This window comes from Pinus tabuliformis, chromosome 3_1 (assembly GCF_031772625.1).
Source record: "Pinus tabuliformis cultivar Carrire ecotype Pingquan chromosome 3_1, CPIR1, whole genome shotgun sequence".
Lineage (NCBI taxonomy): Eukaryota > Viridiplantae > Streptophyta > Pinopsida > Pinales > Pinaceae > Pinus > Pinus tabuliformis.
In genome coordinates, this window is record NC_142301.1 from 679,355,962 (window position 1) to 679,370,744 (window position 14,783).

Sequence of the window (14,783 nt, forward strand, 5' to 3'; positions counted from 1 at the left end):
CTTAATGTATATTATGAAGATGAGGTCACAATATACAATATAAAATCTGATACTACAATTATGTTCATCTCGTGGAGATTTTATCTCAATCTAATTCCCAATTGAAAGTTATTCCTACTTGAACTTTGCCTAATCATATTACGCATCATCTATAATGGGCTACCACATGGAACCCATGTGGTATTCATGTGGCATCCACATGTGGCCCAGATGGCACAACCACATTAACCAATATGATTCCATTCTTGGAAGGTACCTACATGGCCTCCATGTGGGTGGTGCCATGTCATCTCATGGATAGGGCCCATGAGGTCATGGATAGGGACCATAGATTGTTTGAAATAATTAATTATTCCAATAAATGTGCTTTAAATCCTCTTTTCCTTCTACCTTGCATAGAGAAACTATTGTTGATACCAATTCTAGCAACTTTATACTTTCTAGGTAGCCCTAGAATCAATGTCTTTCATCTAACTATTCTAATCATAAAATGTCATGTGGTAATCAGATGGTATTTAGGATTTTTTTTTTTCAAATTTTAGCTTTCATAATCATGAGTAACAGTCATCATCAGCCCTTTAAAACGAGATCAAATTTTCGTACCATTGTCACCAACCCTTTTTATTATCCAAATTAAATCTCTATACTATATCCAAAGTTCACTACATGTTTTCATGTCAATGTATATGCTCACCATTCTAGTTTGTCCACATCTTCTAACAGTTTTATACTAGCTTGTATCAAGTGAAAATGGAGATGGTTATATGGGCCATCCAATTACTCTAGCTATTTTAATGAACAACTTGCTTCTAAGAGGAGTAACCGATGGAATCTTGTGTGCTAGAGTATATGTTTCAAAGATACATAGAATTGTTTGTTGAGGAAGGAATATCCACAAATGAGGGTTTTGTTGTCAACGTTTCATTTAAGCCAATAAGAAGGTCTATTATATAGAATGCTTGCATCATCCATGAAAATTTTAGATTTTTATCCATATGTAAATTAAATTCTAAACCAATCCAAATGTCACTTGTAATTCTAATATAATTTCCATTCACTATTTGTTAACTAAAATGCAATCAAATAATAACAAAGGTATAAGAAATGATTTTGTTGGTACTCACAAAACATGAGAGGCATTAGTTTCCACCTTCATAATACATTGAATTCATTGCATGATTGGAGGAGGGTAGGTACAATTTCTTTATTATAATTTTGTGCCATAAACCTATACTTGAGATGAACTGCCAAAATCAACCTTATAGCTAGGGCTTCTAAGAAAATTAAGATCCTTTAATATCCAACCAACCTATTCTTATGAAATTATCAAATTATTATTGCATGTAGTTGGTACAGCCTTGGAAGAAATTTATTCCAACAAGTTTTCCACAATTCACAATTTTGTTGAAAAATTACAATCTAATTTAAGGAATTTACATTTTTTATTATAGTAGCTTTGTATGTTGAAAATGTCCTCAAGTTGATCATTGGCAACCTGGACACAATGTTTCTCTATTGAACTCTCAATGTCGAGGGCCCCATTTTTCCTAGTCCATGTCTTCAAACATGTACTTTCCTCTTATTTGTCATTATTGATATATTGCACATTGTTGCATCCACTTCTAGATTTTAAACTATACCAATTTTCTATAGTAATTTTATCACTTGGATATAAAATCCATTTTTAGAAATCACTTATTGTTTAGTAGATACAATAATGTAAATCCTAGTGCTTGGATAATTACGTCTCTCCCAATCTAAATTTCTTATTAGCATAATTCACTACCTTCATACCATTTTTACAACGTTGTAACATGTGGATTAATTTCCTTTTTGGTGCACAATGTCCACCTTTTAGGACAATATGGTGCAGTGACCCAACCCCTACAGATCATTATGACAAACTAAGAATAGCAGAGAAGATGAAAGGTTGTACAAACCAACATATTTTTCAAACATCTAATCCAAGATTAGTACCTTAACCTTTTCATGAAGATATCATATTGAGAATGTTTCAAAAATGGTGGGAAATCTGGGTAGCAACTATCTCTCTTCTACGAGGGTGATGCGGAAAGAGTTAAGATTTCATTGTTTTGAATTTTTTTTGTTAAATCAGAAAAACCAATAATAATGGATATATTGGTATTTTTTTAATAAATTTTGTGAAGTGACTAAATGTAGCTTTAACCATTCAACTTAAGATTTATTTTACAATATAATTTCTAAGTCTATTTAATATCTTCGTTATCATCAAAACCAACCTATATCCATCTTAACTCCACATCTACTACTCTTAGAGGGATGAAATCTATTTATCCCTCCCAGCACTTGGTAGACTCGGAATTAAGATGGATCTAAGCTGATAGAATTTCCCCATTAAATAGTCTATACTCACATGAATACCATGGTATTAGCATGGGTCAATACCATGGGTTATCATAAACTTGGAGCTTAAAAATTACTATTAGTAATTTATAAAAATTAATAAAATTAGTAATTGATTTTTATTTTATTTTTTTATTTTAACCAAGTTAAAAGGTTTAAGTGACATTAAATTACAAGATCCATTTTTACTCTTGATCTACCAAGCCCCGAGATGGATCAAATATTTTTTCACTCTATGTTAGTTTGCATATCACGATATTTGATCCAGATTAAAGATGGATATATGCTAGTTTAATTCCCCCCTTTAAATAGGTTGCATTCCATGTGAATACCATGGGTCAATACCATGTGTTATATTTATTTTTATTAATACTAATATTAGGGTTAATAATGTTTTTTTGCATGGTATTAATAATTATTTGGCCCATAGGCTTCACCTAAATATAACACATTTTTTTAGTTTTCGTAAATATAAGGTGGCTTATGGAGTAAATATAAAAAAGGTTTTATTTGTTTACCATACCTCTAATTTATTTATATTTTTATTAATTTACCATACCTTTTTTATAAATATTGTATTTGGCCCTTCTTAAATAGAAAGAGGGTTATGGACTAAATATAGAAAGAGGTTTTATTTATTTACCATACGTCCACTTTATTTATATTTTTATTTATTTACATGCTTGCTTGTTCATAAATATAAGGTGACATATGGAGTAAATATAAAAAAAATGGTTTATTTATTTACCATACCTCTCGTTTATTTATATTTTTAGTAATTTACCATACTTCTTTTATAAATATGGTATTTGGACCATAGGATTCACTTAAATGAAACCTCGTTTTTGAGCCTTCTTAAATAGAAAGAGGGTTATGGACTAAATATAAAAAGAGATTTTATTTATTTACCATACCTCCAGTGCATTTATATTTATATTTATAACTATCATAAATACATTTTCTTGAAAATGAGGGCGAATGGAAGATTGTAACTCCTAATTTCAAGGCCTAAATTTACTTTTTTTACCCCTCCCTTGAAATAAGGTGGCTAACCTCCATAACTAATTTTTTTATAAAATAAATTTGAGGCGATTTGTAATAATGTACTATGATACATAATATTCACCCAATAAAAATATAAACCCCCTTAATTTAGCCCAAGGGTGAAAATTCGCCCCTAAAATTTTCCATGGTTTGAAGCGTTTGTCCAACCAAGTCTCGAGGACTAGTAACTCAACCCACAACTATCGTCGAGCTTCTCAAGTGTTTTCCAACCAAGGCTTCCAATACTAGTAACTCGACCCACCAAGATCTTTTGGAGAATTTGTCCAACCCACGCTTCTAGGACTAATAACCCAACCCAAGGTTTTACAATGCTTCTAGAGCATTTTTCCAACCAAGGCTACGGGACTAGTAACTCAACCCAACCATTATAGGGATTATAGAGTGTTTTTCCAACCAAGGCTTCCAGGAACTAATAACACAATCCAAGCTAAGGAAACATGAGAACCAACCAAAACGAAAAAAGGAAATAAACCCACAAGCGACATGGCTATCCAAGAAATGGAAATGCTAGGAAAATCCACTGGTCAATCTAGGCAATCATACATGGCCGTGATAGATCATAACTAAGAAATCACATGCATGTGTGATGCATGCCAAAAATATTGAGGAAAATATACATGTAACTCAGTACCTACGAGAAAAATTGTTGTAGTTGCTGATCCCAATGCCCTCTTGCTCTTCCTACTCCATCTTTACCTTCTTTCTCCAAAAATTCAATTATGCCACACCCTACAAGTGTGCTCCAGGAAAACTCGATGTATCCAAGAGTATGAGGGAGAGAGAATAGAAGATATCTCCACCAAAAATTGTCAAGAGCTTACCAACTAGTCCTCATAAGCCATTTATGGATGAGCCTATATTTTCTTCATCTTCCATTATATTCTTTCATTTTCCTCCTCACATGAAACTTGTGACCTTTCACCTCCTTTTCTCCTAATTTCCATTATTTTCATAAATAATTGGAAATTAATGTCTTGGGACTTTCCAAAACCTTAGCCATTTCCTTTTCCAATTCCCTTAGCCATAATAAATCGAATCAACACCCACTAGGATGTTTCTCCCACCATTCATCTTGGAATATGTGTCCCATCGACCATGGGGTTATATATTTTTTAGATGGAATTTTCACTTGGGTTTTTACTCTCTCAATGGAAATACACTTTCAAGATGACCTTCAACTCCATGGGACTCAACTCACACAAATCTTGTTACATGTTTAGTATTGTAAACTTCCTAATATAAAAAACAGATTAACCTCCAAGATGTAGACTCACATACCCCATTAGCCCCTATCTGGGTTGGTTAGGGATGCTTCAGAGTCTTTGCTTCTTGGAGCTCCACTACTCTCATGTGTGTTTCTTTATATTCCCTACAACTGCATTTGTTTCCCTTGTTTATCCAAGCAAGAGAATGGTCTATTAAAACAATATAATATTTCTAATGGTGATTTAGATGTTAATGTTATTGATAATACATTTATATAGGAAATTCCAAGGGAACTTAGGGATGACATTTTAGCTTCTCAAGATGCTTAATCTATTCTATATGAAAATTATGGACCTCTTAAAGAGGAATTGATCCCAAGTTTTTGGAAGCTCTTCATCTAGACTTCCAAGAAAAAGTTTTGGAAAAACAACATTCTACAAGAGTTCTCTAATCTCTTCAAGTTGAAGGTCAAGGTGTTGATATGGAAAATGCTTCATTTATTGCTACTTTACCCACTGATATATTTGAATATGTTCCTTTTACTTACTCAAGATAATTTCTTTTTTCCCTGCCATTTCCACTACCAGTTGAAGCACAAATGCTAAGGAATAGAGCAAGGAATCATTATTAGGATCATAGTTGTTTCACTTAGTGTTGTCATAAAAGGGGTGTATGAGACAACGATAGTAGTACCATGTTTGATGATCAAAGAAGAAGCAAACTCTTTATGAAGTGATATAACAATTGGATCTTTCACGAGTCCTCCATACATGAAGATATAGTTGCTTTAATTTATTTGAGTTTTTGATGAAGTTATAATGTCCGAAAGATCCTACTAATAGTATGGTTTCATAAAGCTCGTAAATATATTTCCAATGATATTTACTACTCTGAAAAACTCCTCCAAGATGAGAAGTTATGGCTAATTGAAGTTTCAATATTAAATCAAAGGACCAAACATTATGGCAAAGATCCAAAAATTTAATATGTTAACTAGTGGGCATGTTTGGAGTATATCCACCATTGACAAAGAAAATCAATGGCCATGGGCATGTGAAGTTGCATAATATTTAATGATGTTAAATGATGTGCATGTTTCAAGTTAATCAATGTCACTCGTAAAAGTATAACAATTGGATTATGGTGAAGTTGCAAGACATTTAATCAATCTTGTTTGACCTACTAGATTACAACACATGGAACTGTCCACGATGACATGGACTTGTTGATGATAAAAACATGGCATGGTTACATAGTCGACATGACAAATAAGAAAGCTAATTTACAAAGATAATGTGGCACCATCATGGGATTCCACAAGTCGGTGAAAATTGGTGGCTTTGGATTGGTAAAAATATTAAAAATAGGTGTCACATGAAAACCCTCATGGGCTGCCATTAAGCATGATGAAATCATCTTATGGATGACTAATGACCCTTCAGCCCCGGTCATATGGGCATGGTCACATGGAAGGAGGGCATAATATTAGTCTCATTGATTTCCACCCCTAGGCACATAGTTGACTTTGAACGGTCTTATGGGCGTAGGTATGCATCATTTTCAGATATATATGGGGATTGATTCATGGTCAACCATGGTTATACAGAGATGATTTTTGGTTCGATCTTAAGCCCTTGGACCACCATATGACTATAAATAACCATATGATCATGAGCTAAAGGTATGAAAATGTAATGATATGTTTTCTTATTCTCTGCGAAGGAACTTTGTAGTAGTTTTGGTTCATATTCAGTTACATTGTGATGCAGGATCATTGAGGCCTAATTAGTAATGTGATGGCATGGTCACATGTTGTGACTAACAAGGGGTCGGAAGATAAGAGATTAGTTAATTTTATTTATTTAAATGTGTGAGAGTGTTTATTTATTGAAAAATATGAGAAAAAGGCATAGTGGCTGATTGATCCTCCCTGTGTGGAGATCAGGCGAAACAGTTAGATTTATTTGGTTTGAATAGAATATGAGGAATTTGAAAGCTTGATTTAGCTGATCCAGGTGGATATTGGTGGCCACCTGCCAGGTCCACCTGGACCCCCACCATTGTCTTTCTCAGCATTTTCAGTTTCCTTAATTGTAGCACAGTTTATTATTTTTAGCAGTTTTTCGGGTCCTGAACTTCCGGAGCCGTTTTGAGGCCCTAAACGACGTTTTTTTGGAATTCTGGGGCGACCAAGCCCTATGGTGCCTCCCAAAGTGGTAGTACTCGGATAGATCTTTCTAATGAGCTATCGTACACGTCAAACAGAGATCGTATGCCAAAGTTACGACCCCGGGAAATTGATGTACCAATTTACCCAAACGGGGCCCACAATTTGGCGTTTCATCTTCTAGGGTTAGGTTTCGGTATGTGAAGGGTTTTCCATTGTTTCTCAACAATAAATAGGCCTTCGAGCCTCATTCTAATACAGTTCGGAACAGTTCAGAGGCATGTAGCCGCACATCTCTTCTCAAAGATAGCTACCATCGCCCTAGCTGGTTTATTTCCATTTCTGGTTGTATTTAGTATTTTCCATTAATGAAATGAATCATTATTTCCGTTGCATATATGTGTTTATGGTTATTGCATCTCTGTATTTATGGTTATCTCTATAATCTATTGCGTTCCTGTTTAAATCCGGATCAGTGGTATCAGAGCGGTCTGCTTTTTCTCTGTTTTTCTTTACATGTCCCCAACGAGGTCGGGATATAAGGAGTTAGGGCTTGAACTGGTCGAACCTTTGCAAGACCAGCCTCGCAAATCCCGACGGCCTCCCATGGCGGATGAGAAGAAAGACGAGGGGGCAGGAGATCCTATCAAAATCTTGCTCGAAGAAGCGCTCGAGCGGCAAAGGAACGCGATGATGGATAGCTTTGCGCAGATCCTTCAGCGGCTACCCAGAGGCGACGCATCGACTTCCAACAGCGACTCTGGAAATGCCACGCCGTTTAAGGTACAAGTTAATTTTGAAATCCCCATATTCGAGGGTCAGATAGACGCAGATGCCGTAGATAAATGGTTAAATCTGCTAGAGGGTTATTTTTCTGTTCATGAAATTTCGAGCCGGGAAAAGATTGTTTTCGCTCTTCTCAAAGCAGCCCCCCACGTCAAGGACTGGTGGGAAACCTACTGCGAGCAGAAGGATGAAAGTACAGGCTCACTATTTTCAGCCGCACCCACTTGGAATGACTTCCGGGATGCCATCAAGGAGCAGTACTACCCTGTCGGAAGCTATGAGGACAAATACATCAAATGGACCACACTGCGACAGGGACGAGACCAAGATGTGCCAGAGTTCACAAACATTTTTCATACCCTTCGCACACAGTTGGGTATCAAAGATTCTGAGCTGCATCTGGTACTCAAATACCGCGGCTGCCTGCACAGATACATCCAGGAAGAGATGGTGTTCTTGAACATCTCCTCACTCGGCACAGCATACCGATACGCTGTCAAAATCGAGCAAAAGTTCAAATAGAAGAAGCGAGACTTTGGATCTGCAAATCCGAAGCCCAAAGGACAAAGCCAAGGCGGGGTGACCCAAGACAACCCGTCGAAGCCGCAAGAAAAGAACAACACCACGAAGCCGAAGAAGGACACAGGAAAGTGGTGTGAGTTCCACAAGAGTCCCACTCATAACACAAGTGAGTGTCGGACCAAGCAGTCGCTCGTGGCGGAGTTGAAGGCTTCCGAATCAGATGCATGTTCCGACCCTGAGCCAGAACTCGACAAAGGGAATGGCAAAGGGAAGCAGATCATTGATGCGGATCCCAGCGCCATTGTTGCCACCGCTAAGATCCAGAAAGATGAGCCCGAAAATCCAGAGGAAGGCGAGCGTCTTTTCCACTCACAGATGTGGGTGAAGGGTTCACCACTGCGATTCATTGTCGACAGTGGTAGCCAAAAGAACCTGGTTTCAGCAGAGGTCATGAAGCAGTTGGGCCTACCGACTACACCGCACCCGCAGTCGTATAGTATAGGGTGGCTTCACGAAGGACGAGATCTGAAAGTTCGCCAGCAGTGCCGCCTTCCCTACAGCATCAAGCCCTTCACTGACGAGGTATTATGTGATGTTACACCTCTGGATGTTTGTGATGTATTATTAGGCCAACCATACTTGTGGAGGCGACATGCTGTGTATGAGTCCAGGCCTCGTGCTGTCATTATTTCTTTGAATAATTCATTATACAGGATACCGGAGGTAGCCCCACCTACCGCCACATCTTTGATTACTACCAAGAAAGGCAACAAGCTCATATCACAGACCAGGAAATTCATCTGTCTGGTTCACTCCCAAAGTAAGGGGAAGATCATTGCTACATCCATGACTCCTACAAAGGGTTCCTCCACGCAGCAGCAGCACCAAAAGGATACGGTCATGAAAAAACACAGGAACAACTTCTCCTCACCCACATGGGTACCACACAAGTTTCAGGTGGGCAACAAAGTCTGGTTGCATCGACAGAAAGAACGCCTTACCAGAACCCATCAGAAGCTCAGATCACTCGGACATGGTCTTTACAACAGTACCAAGGCTATGGGGAACAATGCTTTGGAGCACATCATTCCTCCATTCCTTCACTGGCACCAAATGTTCAATGTGGACCATCGTCAACCATGCTTCCCACCATCACTGGACACATTAGAGATTGCAGGACAAGTTCAGCAGATGGAGGAACTCAACGCAATGGGGACCATTGCTTCCTAAGGGGGGAGGAATGATCCAGGTGGATATTGGTGGCCACCTGCCAGGTCCACCTGGACCCCCACCATTGTCTTTCTCAGCATTTTCAGTTTCCTTAATTGTAGCTCAATTTACTATTTTTAGCAGTTTTTCGGGTCCTGAACTTCCGGAGCCGTTTTGAGGCCCTAAACGACGTTTTTTTGGAATTCTGGGGCGATCGAGCCCTATGGTGCCTCCCAAAGTGGTAGTACTCGGATAGATCTTTCTAATGAGCTATCGTACGCGTCAAACAGAGATCGTATGCCAAAGTTACGACCCCGGGAAATTGATGTACCAATTTACCCAAACGGGGCCCACAATTTGGCGTTTCATCTTCTAGGGTTAGGTTTCGGTATGTGAAGGGTTTTCCATTGTTTCTCAACAATAAATAGGCCTTCGAGCCTCATTCTAATACAGTTCGGAACAGTTCAGAGGCATGTAGCCGCACATCTCTTCTCAGAGATAGCTACCATCGCCCTAGCTGGTTTATTTCCATTTCTGGTTGTATTCAGTATTTTCCATTAATGAAATGAATCATTATTTCCGCTGCAGATATGTGTTTATGGTTATTGCATCTCTGTATTTATGGTTATCTCTATAATCTATTGCGTTCCTGTTTAAATCCGGATCAGTGGTATCAGAGCGGTCTGCTTTTTCTCTGTTTTTCTTTGCATGTCCCCAACGAGGTCGGGATATAAGGAGTTAGGGCTTGAACTGGTCGAACCTTTGCAAGACCAGCCTCGCAAATCCCGACGGCCTCCCATGGCGGATGAGAAGAAAGACGAGGGGGTAGGAGATCCTATCAAAATCTTGCTCGAAGAAGCGCTCGAGCGGCAAAGGAACGCGATGATGGATAGCTTTGCGCAGATCCTTCAGCGGCTACCCAGAGGCGACGCATCGACTTCCAACAGCGACTCTAGAAATGCCACGCCGTTTAAGGTACAAGTTAATTTTGAAATCCCCATATTCGAGGGTCAGATAGACGTAGATGCCGTAGATAAATGGTTAAATCTGCTAGAGGGTTATTTTTCTGTTCATGAATTTTCGAGCCGGGAAAAGATTGTTTTCGCTCTTCTCAAAGCAGCCCCCCACGTCAAGGACTGGTGGGAAACCTACTGCGAGCAGAAGGATGAAAGTACAGGCTCACTATTTTCAGCCGCACCCACTTGGAATGACTTCCGGGATGCCATCAAGGAGCAGTACTACCCTGTCGGAAGCTATGAGGACAAATACATCAAATGGACCACACTGCGACAGGGACGAGACCAAGATGTGCCAGAGTTCACAAACATTTTTCATACCCTTCGCACACAGTTGGGTATCAAAGATTCTGAGCTGCATCTGGTACTCAAATACCGCGGCTGCCTGCACAGATACATCCAGGAAGAGATGGTGTTCTTGAACATCTCCTCACTCGGCACAGCATACCGATACGCTGTCAAAATCGAGCAAAAGTTCAAACAGAAGAAGCGAGACTTTGGATCTGCAAATCCGAAGCCCAAAGGACAAAGCCAAGGCGGGGTGACCCAAGACAACCCGTCGAAGCCGCAAGAAAAGAACAACACCACGAAGCCGAAGAAGGACACAGGAAAGTGGTGTGAGTTCCACAAGAGTCCCACTCATAACACAAGTGAGTGTCGGACCAAGCAGTCGCTCGTGGCGGAGTTGAAGGCTTCCGAATCAGATGCATGTTCCGACCCTGAGCCAGAACTCGACAAAGGGAATGGCAAAGGGAAGCAGATCATTGATGCGGATCACAGCGCCATTGTTGCCACCGCTAAGATCCAGAAAGATGAGCCCGAAAATCCAGAGGAAGGCGAGCGTCTTTTCCACTCACAGATGTGGGTGAAGGGTTCACCACTGCGATTCATTGTCGACAGTGGTAGCCAAAAGAACCTGGTTTCAGCAGAGGTCGTGAAGCAGTTGGGCCTACCGACTACACCGCACCCGCAGCCGTACAGTATAGGGTGGCTTCACGAAGGACGAGATCTGAAAGTTCGCCAGCAGTGCCGCCTTCCCTACAGCATCAAGCCCTTCACTGACGAGGTATTATGTGATGTTACACCTCTGGATGTTTGTGATGTATTATTAGGCCAACCATACTTGTGGAGGCGACATGCTGTGTATGAGTCCAGGCCTCGTGCTGTCATTATTTCTTTGAATAATTCATTATACAGGATACCGGAGGTAGCCCCACCTACCACCACATCTTTGATTACTACCAAGAAAGGCAGCAAGCTCATATCACAGACCAGGAAATTCATCTGTCTGGTTCACTCCCAAAGTAAGGGGAAGATCGTTGCTACATCCATGACTCCTACAAAGGGTTCCTCCACGCAGCAGCAGCAGCAAAAGGATACGGTCATGAAAAAACACAGGAACAACTTCTCCTCACCCACATGGGTACCACACAAGTTTCAGGTGGGCAACAAAGTCTGGTTGCATCGACAGAAAGAACGCCTTACCAGAACCCATCAGAAGCTCAGATCACTCGGACATGGTCTTTACAACAGTACCAAGGCTATGGGGAACAATGCTTTGGAGCACATCATTCCTCCATTCCTTCACTGGCACCAAATGTTCAATGTGGACCATCGTCAACCATGCTTCCCACCATCACTGGACACATCAGAGATTGCAGGACAAGTTCAGCAGATGGAGGAACTCAACGCAATGGGGACCATTGCTTCCTAAGGGGGGAGGAATGATCCAGGTGGATATTGGTGGCCACCTGCCAGGTCCACCTGGACCCCCACCATTGTCTTTCTCAGCATTTTCAGTTTCCTTAATTGTAGCACAGTTTACTATTTTTAGCAGTTTTTCAGGTCCTGAACTTCCGGAGCCGTTTTGAGGCCCTAAACGACGTTTTTTTTTGGAATTCTGGGGCGACCGAGCCCTATGTTGTCTCCCAAAGTGGTAGTACTCGGATAGATCTTTCTAACGAGCTATCGTACGCGTCAAACGGAGATCGTATGCCAAAGTTACGACCCCGGGAAATTGATGTACCAATTTACCCAAACGGGGCCCACAATTTGGCGTTTCATCTTCTAGGGTTAGGTTTCGGTATGTGAAGGGTTTTCCATTGTTTCTCAACAATAAATAGGCCTTCAAGCCTCATTGTAATACAGTTCGGAACAGTTCAGAGGCATGTAGCCGCACATCTCTTCTCAGAGATAGCTACCATCGCCCTAGCTGGTTTATTTCCATTTCTGGTTGTATTCAGTATTTTCCATTAATGAAATGAATCATTATTTCCGCTGCATATATGTGTTTATGGTTATTGCATCTCTGTATTTATGGTTATCTCTGTAATCTATTGCGTTCCTGTTTAAATCCGGATCATTAGCGTTTTTTAGAAAAGAGTGGAGTTGAAGAGGTTCTTTAGGAGAGAGTGAGAGAGTTATGGATCTAAACTAGAATTGGTTCATGAATCCACTTTTGTATAAATTGTGATCTTTCTGTATAATTCAGAGGTTGGATAGGTTAGCGAGAGAGAGGCTAGAGAGGATAGATAGGTTAGCTAGAGGTTCGAGAGAAGCCAGAAAGGAGAGAGAAAGGATTTCAAGATTGAAATAGGGCCTTTTATTGATGTAATCGAGGCAGAGGGCTGAGACTCTGTAAATTCATTATATTAAATAAATGATTTCGTGTGTGTGTAAATGGCCCATCACTATTGAAGTCCCGCACTTGTCTCTGTATAGTTTACCTATGGAACAACTGAAGCATTCTGCTTTGTTTTTATGTCTTAAGTTATAAAGCACAACGTTCAATGCTTTATTAGGATCCATAGTGTTATACAGTGGCTGAGCCGCTTTATCCCAAGTCATTTATCCATCAATACCACAGAGAGTTTATATAAGGAGTTGTACATTAAAATAGAGTGTGGAGGAGAATCGTGTTTATAATGCAGAATCTGTTAAAAAAAGCGAGAATAAGACCAAGAGGGAGTAGACGGATCGATGCACAATAGCCGTTGACCTGAAAGATCAACAATCCAGATCAAATCACAGGGAGAAAAACCAATTCATATCACATCGGCAAAGATCGTTATAAGGAGGACAGACTCAGGCCTTAAGAAGTTGTGACTGTGATCGTACCGATATATTGCATCGGGGCCTAAACACTTGCTGAATCTAATTGCTACATGACAATGAAGCGTGGGAAATTGGATCACATAGTAGATCAACGACAGAGATCAAATCGTTGATCGCAATTTGGAAAGACGTTAAGTAGTGAAGGCAGTTTTCAACAATGGTAAGTGGATTATTGGGTGGCGTCAGAAGCTGTAAGCGGTTTCCATAAATTGGGCCCAATGAAGTTATGAGCCATTATTTAATTAAATTGGAATCTGGAGGTGATCAGATCGTCTATCGAATGGACGATCAGACGGATATCAGGTGCGAACATGTGCGGAGGTAAATTCCCAATCCGAACCCGATGGGTTTTATACAACAGATTTAAATTCTATTTGAAGTTCGGGCTATGAGTTCGTAGTAGGTTTTCCCATGTCTCCTTTATATTCTGATAAAATTGATGACCAAGGATTTTTAATGTAAAAGTGCATCCATTCTCCGCTTTCGATATAATGTGCGGGCAGGTTTTAGAGGCTTAAGGCTTCAATACCAACGCTTTTGATGTGGTGGGAAATAACCACAGTTTTAGGCCGATAGTTATGTATATGGAGGGGGTGATTGACTTTGTGATCGAATTCTACCATCAAGGGATTTCCTGCATCATTTTTGGTATCAGAGCTAGATCAATGCTTTGTAGATATTGGTTGAGAGACTAAATTTTAATTCCAGTATACGTATAATTGCACTGAAGTGAATTTTATATAGATGGGGATCAAACTACAAAGAGCATTGAGATCAGAATGGGGAAGTAGTGAACTTTTGATGAAGGTCTAGTAATAATGTTTGTGTTTATGATTTTGTAGAGATTTGTTTTTAATTCCTGAAGAACAACAAGGGACTGAAATTTCAAAGGAGAAGATGTTTTCCTTTCAGGAAAATGAAATTTCTGTTTAAGTTGATTGCATGATTGGTTTGATTTAAAAGGTAAATTGGAGTGAAAGGTTTAGAAGTTAAAGCTAAATTTAAGAGTGAATGAAGATTGCTTAAAGTATTGTTGAAGACAATGATATTGATGATTGAAAGAATAGAGATTGAGTTTAATAGGACTGAAAGAAGAACCACTACAAGGAATGAATTTTGGAATTTGTAGAATAAAAATAGGATTTTCTTACAAACAGGTTATCAGAAGGAATTGATAGTGTCTATCATGAATTGGTAAAGTAAGTGAAATTAAGATCTAATCCTAATTGATCTTGAAAGTTGAAGAGTCCATTATGAAAATTAAAATGGGAAATAGTGAAAAAATGAATCCTTTGGCAAAGATTTAGTTGATG